Source organism: Homalodisca vitripennis, chromosome 3, assembly GCF_021130785.1.
Source record: "Homalodisca vitripennis isolate AUS2020 chromosome 3, UT_GWSS_2.1, whole genome shotgun sequence".
NCBI lineage: Eukaryota > Metazoa > Arthropoda > Insecta > Hemiptera > Cicadellidae > Homalodisca > Homalodisca vitripennis.
Genome location: NC_060209.1, coordinates 151,441,151 through 151,448,745, shown reverse-complemented (window position 1 = coordinate 151,448,745; position 7,595 = coordinate 151,441,151). Strand labels below are relative to the sequence as shown.

General features: G+C 31.8%; 1 pseudogene; it reads right to left on the bottom strand.

Moving 5' to 3' along the window:
* Window positions 1-2,483: 2,483 nt before the first annotated feature.
* The window catches only part of LOC124358400, a 42,629-nt pseudogene continuing 37,517 nt past the window's right edge, over window positions 2,484-7,595 (bottom strand).

Below are 7,595 nucleotides of genomic sequence, written 5' to 3'. Positions count from 1 at the left end.
ATTAATCTGGTATAAAAATACAATCTTAATAGAGTTGTGATACGACATTGTGTACAGTTAATTGTTAAGAGTTAAAACATGAAGTCTTAACTTAAGATTCTTATGTTTAACTTTATAAACTTTTAAAAGTTCTAACTTTTATAAAACTTAAGGACAACTCCATTAACACTTTCAGCCCCAAGCAAAAAGTAGACTAGTTTACACTCCCAGCCCACGTTATTTTTATTACTGTGCGAGGCCCAGCCCATGTGTATATATTTGGATTCACACTATGTTTTGCACTGAGCCCCGTGTGCATCATATTGCTTCACACAAAACTACTGTTTTAATCAAGCTGTGAGCCTTTTTATGCACACTTACATTAAAACTGCATAGCATTACTGTGTTGTGTGGGACTGTGGGTCCACAGGGGCAGTGATGGGTCCATAAATTGGTTGGCGGTTGGGCAACACTGCATTGTTTACAAAAACAGCTGTTTTGTCCAGATCTTGGCTTGGAGTGTTTGTGTGACATGACAATTTACGTTTTGATCATGTACTGAAAACCGTTGGAAGGCAGGCCTTAGGGGGGAGATGTACATCTTGCTACGAACGTTACCAATCCCTTGTGGGTCGGTTTACACAGCTGCACAAAGAAAACTCCTCAAGTTAGACAAAAGTGTCCTGGTTGTCCAGAGCAGAAGTACATGTGTCATGAACTGCTTTTTCAAAAAAACATCGATATGTAAAAAAATAAGATGTACAGTGGAGTCCCGCTAATCCGAACAACAGGGTCCAGGAGGAATTTATTTATAACGATAATGAACAGTTATAGGAACTAATTACATATAAAAAATGAAAATGGGTGCATCATTTCGTACAATAAACAAAGAAAACTTTAATTAAATAGACATACAGTATTTTATTAAGACAAATTGTGTACGGTACAGTACATAAATAATGAAGTTAAATACAGTACCAAATTGAAACTTATTAGATTAAGTATGAGTTAAAATTACTGTATTAAAAGTGAATAGGCATAAACAAAAATTGGACGTACAGTACTGAATATTATTATTGAGTACAATATTAATTGTTAAAAAACATAAATTCAGTTATTGGTCTTCTGTCGCATTGAAGGAGTTTATTGGATGGACTCACATTGCTTAACAATAGAAACTCTCACCACTAAATTGGTAAATGTGCTTAGTATTCGCAAACACGTTTTCTATTTGTCAAGAAATACAATGCAACAGTCAGAAAACATGTTTTAATAAACAATGTGATAATTATATACAAAAATAGACCCATTCTCAAGTTTAAAACCGTATATTTCTGTAATTCTGGCTAATCCGAACAATCACATAATCCGAATAGGGCTCGGTCCCAATTAGGTCGGATTAACGGGGACTCTACTGTAGTAGCCTACCTGAATAGTAATATCTAGATTGTAAAATAAAATATGTTCATAGTAAATCTATGTTGTTTTTTTGCCAAAACGTTTGCCCAATCAAACAAATTTTGTTAGCAACTTATCTAATATTATATCATACAATCCATCCTTTAGGTTAGGGTACATTATGTAAATAGGTTAGGGTAAATATGGAAACTTTATGGGGATTATTCATATCCTAACATAACTTTAGATGGAAGCCGTATAATAGACAAACCATTTTTATGTATGTGTATTGAGACATAACCTAACCTAATATATATTACCAAACAAACTTTACCTGGCCCTAACCTACCAAAAACACTTACTGGTCCAAAGAAAGTTGATTTTCATTTAGCTAGAAATAAAAGAATAGGCCAGATAATAGGATATTTATACTTTTTCAGCTCCGTGAGCCAAAAAGATGCACATGTTGAAATTTGAAAATGTGCATCATATTGACTCACAGTGGGCCATTGTGGTAAAAAAGAAAACCAAAACATACATTATGGCCCATATGCATCATAATGGTGCACAGTCTAAAAAATGCTCTAAGAATGTTATTATTCAGTTGTTATTGAATTTTTTATGCAATGAAGGCAATCAGAGGAATGATTCCACACGTTAGTAAGCCTTGGGCTGGGGATAAATAAACTTTTACACTTTTTGGCTGGGTTTTACAGTGTATCAAAATGATGCACGTGGGCATGATCTCATAGTGCAACGTGTATCATATTTATACATAAGGGGCTGAAAGTGTGTTAAACTTGGAATACCCTACAATCTTTTGGATTGGTAATATGTTGTTCTAAATGAAAAGTCTGTAAACTTCTTTCATTATAAACTTGAAAATCACCTTGAGTATGACAGAGGCATTAAGTTTACTTAGTGCAGTTCACTTATGAGTAAAATTAACATTGAGACATTGTAAAATTCAAAATATTTTAAATTACTCTCTAACTTTTTTGAAACACTTCTAAGTCTGTCTAATGAAAACACAAGCATAACTATTAAATAAAAACAAAATACCTTTGAAGAGGCGGGCGAGAGGGGGCATTTCTTCATCTTCAGGTTCATCTGGTTCTGGCTGGTAGACCATGGGGAGCGACAGGAACTGGTGTAGGGGTAGGAAGTGGGGGTCGCTGGAGGGGAGTCTGGGGGAGAGGCTTCACACTGGCCCACCGGTTGTTCTTGGCAGCCCGCTTGATACGCTCCTCCAGCAGAGACATGTCCTTGTCTGAAATCTGCACAAGTATCGGGGAGTATAAGTCTTCATTGCTATGTGAATATGTTTTTAAAAATATACAACTACGCTATTTTCATAATAAAATTGAATAAACCCATTCTTTCAGTTTTTAAATGGTTGTTACGTAGGAAAATGGAACCTGGGGTCAATATTGTGTACTCTTTGATAATATAAACAATTTAGTATATAGCTCTCAAGTGGAGCCCTAATTCAACTCCATATTAAAACCTTATGTGACACAAATTTTGAAGATATAATTTAAAAAAATAAGAATTATGGGGCAGATGGTATACTTTTATTTATTTATTTTGTTTGTATTTTTCAAAGTTAATAAGGATACTACAAGGAAAACAGAAAAAAAGATAATAGATTTTAGAAACAAAATATTAAGAAAAAATGTACGGACCGAACTTTGACGACGGAGGATTAAGCATAATCAGAAATTGAGAGAAACTGTTACAGAATCAGATATTGGACATGAGTTACAAAGTAGAAGGATCAGGTGGACAGGGCACATCGTGAGTAAAAAGGACAGCACCATGACAAAGACAATTTTGGAGAACAACCTGGATTGTAGAAGACACCTTTGATGACCAAGGCTAAGGTGGTGGGATCAGGTGAACAAAAACCTGAGAATATTGGGAAGGAGGAAAGAGGATGCAAGATGCGGAGACAACTGGAGACAGTTTTATTGGTAAGATACAGTACCACCTGGAGTACCAACGGCCACAGCAGTGTGTAACTATTAAGGGTCCATTTACACAAATTTAAGTCTAATTTAAACAATCCAATAATTTAATATTGATTTTAAATGCCAAGATTTGTAATCATTTTAAATCCTAGACATGGAATAAATAAAGGTATTGTATTAAACCCATAAAAAACAACAACCTTGTATTTTTGACATATATTTTACAGGAAGTGGCACTTTAAACTAATAGCTTGTAAGTATTTAACCCTTTTAAGAGCAGTTTGGGGAAAATACTAAAAATTGCATACGTATGAAGCAATGAACCATAAGTTTTTGAAGTATAAATATTACTGGAATTATAAACTAAAGTTCATGGTACCAATAGAGCAAATTTATTTTATTTCTTTGTAAATCGTGTGAACATATATTTAATATCTAAAATTTTGCTAATATACCATAAAATGCATTAATGAAACACTAGTGAAGTATTTATTATAATATGTAAAAAAAAAATTATTTTTAAAATATAAGCAATTTTAATGAGCAAAATCATTATCTTATTAAAATGCTTTTTTATCGCATTCTTCATACTTCCAAAAATTAATTGTTACACAACATTATTAAAATAACTATATTTTCTAAATTTTTAGATATAAATAAAGCATACAATTAACTTGGATTAACATACTATTAAAATATCCAGTAGAATATTTTGAATTAGCAATAAAAGAAGCATATGAATAAATGCAATTGCTTAGATTTAGTAACAGCATACAAAAAAGACCAATTTGACAAAGCTGATCATTGCTGGATTAAAAAAAAAAAATCATTAAAAACAATTGTATTTCATATTTAATAAAATTCTACAATTCAATTGTAAAACCTAAAAAAGAGAAAAAAGCGTGATATAAAGTTGATCTTACATCAATTAGATCAAATACGGTTTCATAACAGTAGATAAAAAGAGTTTCCTTGTAAAAAGTAATGTTTCAACCTACAAGAACAAATTTTATTTGATAGCATAAAACGTAATTTATTTTTTATTAAAGTTAAAAATGTATATGTAAATTAATTCTCTAGTTTGTTTCCATCATAATGTATCCTGACAACTTTATTTATTTATTAAATATAACCCCCAACACTTATAACACTTTTTTTATTTTAACTTCAAACTAATAATACAATTATATCATAACCTAATTTAATGATTTTAATGATAAATAAACCTTTAAAAATACCTTTGGCTGTAACATTTTAGGTTAGATGAAGACCAGAACAATATTACAGTTTCAGCCCTACATTGTAAGTACACACAGGATTGAGTGCAAGATAACAAACTTGACATGTCTGAGCAGGATATTAAACTACATATTGATATACAGGAGTAAAAGAGGCCTCTCCATGTTCATGATTCACATTTAAATTGTTATTTTTCAGTTATCTTGTTATTCTTCCAAATTTGATATTTATACTTAAGTTTGTCATGATTAAAGCTGCAATATTTATAATAAACCTTATATCTGCAACAAATTTTAATACTCTTTTTAAAAGTAAAAGAATATTTTACAATATTTTGTGATTTTATGTTGATTGATTATATGTAATATTGGATAGTAATATTTTTGTAATTAAGAAAACAGTATGGCATTTAACAACTTAAAAATAATATTACATTAATTAATAACGTTTATAAAGTACTAATGTATAAAATAATAAATATCCTAAATTATGGTATGTATTACATAATGAAAATAAAGAAAAATTAATAAAGTGTAAAATATGATACATTTTGGATTAGCCATTTAAAGATTAGAAAATAATGATGGTGTTGACTAGTTTACTGGGCCAAATTGAGTTTTATAAATCCTAATTGAAAGTTAAATTAACCAGCTTGATTCACAAACCTGTTCCAGAATAAATCACATGATCTCTAAACTGTTAAATACTTATAGTCTTGATCTTGTTTTGTCACCAGTAATATATTATAATAATGCGACTAGATTTCATTAGTCATGGACAGTGTTTGTAATAACGAGTAACAAACACAACATGGACTCAGAGAGGCACCAAGTATTTGGTTAATTTGAGGTGAAAATTTTTTACTAAGGTATTCTCATGTCTGTGTGTCTTGAGTACTACTTTAAACTAATATACCATCATCACAGAAATGAAACTAAATGAAGTATTCCCTTACTGTCACACAAAATATTTAGCTACCAAGTGTTACTGGAGTCATATTCGTGCCAACACACAAGCCTGGGAGAGTGTAATGTAAAATCCTACCCTCTATTCTTATCCCTACTCTCAAATAATAAGTAAATGAGCTTTTGCTGAGGTTAAAGAAATCAACTACTCGCATACTGTTGTGCATTTGTGTCTATTCAGAAAATGGTTTAAAAAAGATAAACTTACCTGACCCAACATCTTGAGAACTTTCTCACCATCAATGAAATAGGCTATGACGATACAGTTGATGGCAGCATTGCGCACAGAATTATCTCGGTCTGAAATCTGCTTGGCCATCTCCTTGAGACATGTGGCAGGGGTGGGCTGGCACACACTCATGCCTTCCTTATCCATTAGATAAGCCAGGTACTCAAGACATTCTAAAACAAGTAAAGGGATGACATCAGTTTCATTATGAGTGTTGCTTGGCAATCTCCTTGAGACACACTCATGCCTTCCTTGTTAACTTGAAATGAATAATCAATTTCAAACCACTCCTAGCCATGAAAAATAATTAAACTAAAAACATGATATATTACATGGAGAAAATATGTATACAACAAAATTGCAAAGTAAATAAAAATTATCAAGTGTCCTTTTACTTCCTGTCAAGCAGCTGAATCCTGTGCATACTTGCAGCAGATGTGTGGAATAGCACAAACTTAAATCTAGAACATACAAACTGCAAACGAAATGATATTTACTAAAGCATGATAGTTAGGTTATCTTTCTATGCTTTTTCATAAACAACGTACTACAATAACAAGTTTTAGTGATCGGTAATTTACGTTCTGGCATCAGCTGATAATAAATGATGCGGCAGATTTCAGCAGATTCAGTTGTTGAATCCGGATGTTTGTTGAAAATTTAGTGGGTTAGAGATTCGGCTTTGAAAAATAACTACCCATATACGTTTAAGTCCAATTGAACAATCCAAATCTTCATTGGGAGTGGTAGGGAATGTGGAACACTGGCCATAACAGCTGAGAGAAAACTTGAAATTTTTTATATAAGATGTTTATTTGTTTTCTGAAAATTCAAAATCTAATTCTTTAATATGAAGGGAGACATTTAGCTCACTCACATTACTAAATTCATGAAAATCAATCAGAATTGACATGTGACCTCTTAGTAAAGCAATGACCTGTGCTACTGTGCATACAAACGTAGTCAGTTAACTAAAGTAATAGACAATGCAAAGAAATTTTAGCCCGGAAATTATGTATGACAGATATAAACATTTTTGCACTATCCAGAATAAAATTAAAATTAACTATATTCGGAAGGTAGAATACCCCTTGGACGACCAAAGCTAAGATGATGGGACCAGGTGAACAAGGACCTGAAAAGAATGGTTAGAAGAAAAGAGGATGTAAAATGTAGAGACATTTGGAAACAGTGTGTTGGCGAGGCAAACTAGCACCTGGGATAAGTATGCATGTAAAAATTTTATAGGGATAAGAAAAAAGTTAAATTATATAAGATTTCAAATTATTCATATTTCTTGTATTTAAAATAAAAATAATCTAAAAGCTCAAGCCCACTTTCATATCCATTTAAAAATTATGTACCTGTACGTTGTCTAGCATTTTTAGACTTGATACCATCCATTGTGTGAACAAATATCTTGCTATTGGAGTAGATATGCGCTATCTGGTTCAATAAGGCTTTCACACTGTTACGAACGGCATCTTTCGGATCTCCAAACTGCAATCATACAATTACAAATGTGTAAATGTAAGTAACTTGTATTTAATATGAGAGGGGGTTCCTGATTATGAGGATTGGCCATTTCGTTTGTGTTTACATAAAACTTAATCAGAGATGTTTTGAGAACTGATACAAATCTCTCTTTCTAGTTGTCAAATATTAGAACAAGCTTCTATATTTCGTGGGATATAATACCCAGATCTTCAGGAAGCAAAATATAAATATCAAAAGAACAAGAAACACAACAAACAAGAAGAAAATAACCAAAAATGTAAATACGCGACTAAAACATTCAAAGACCCAGCTGTTATA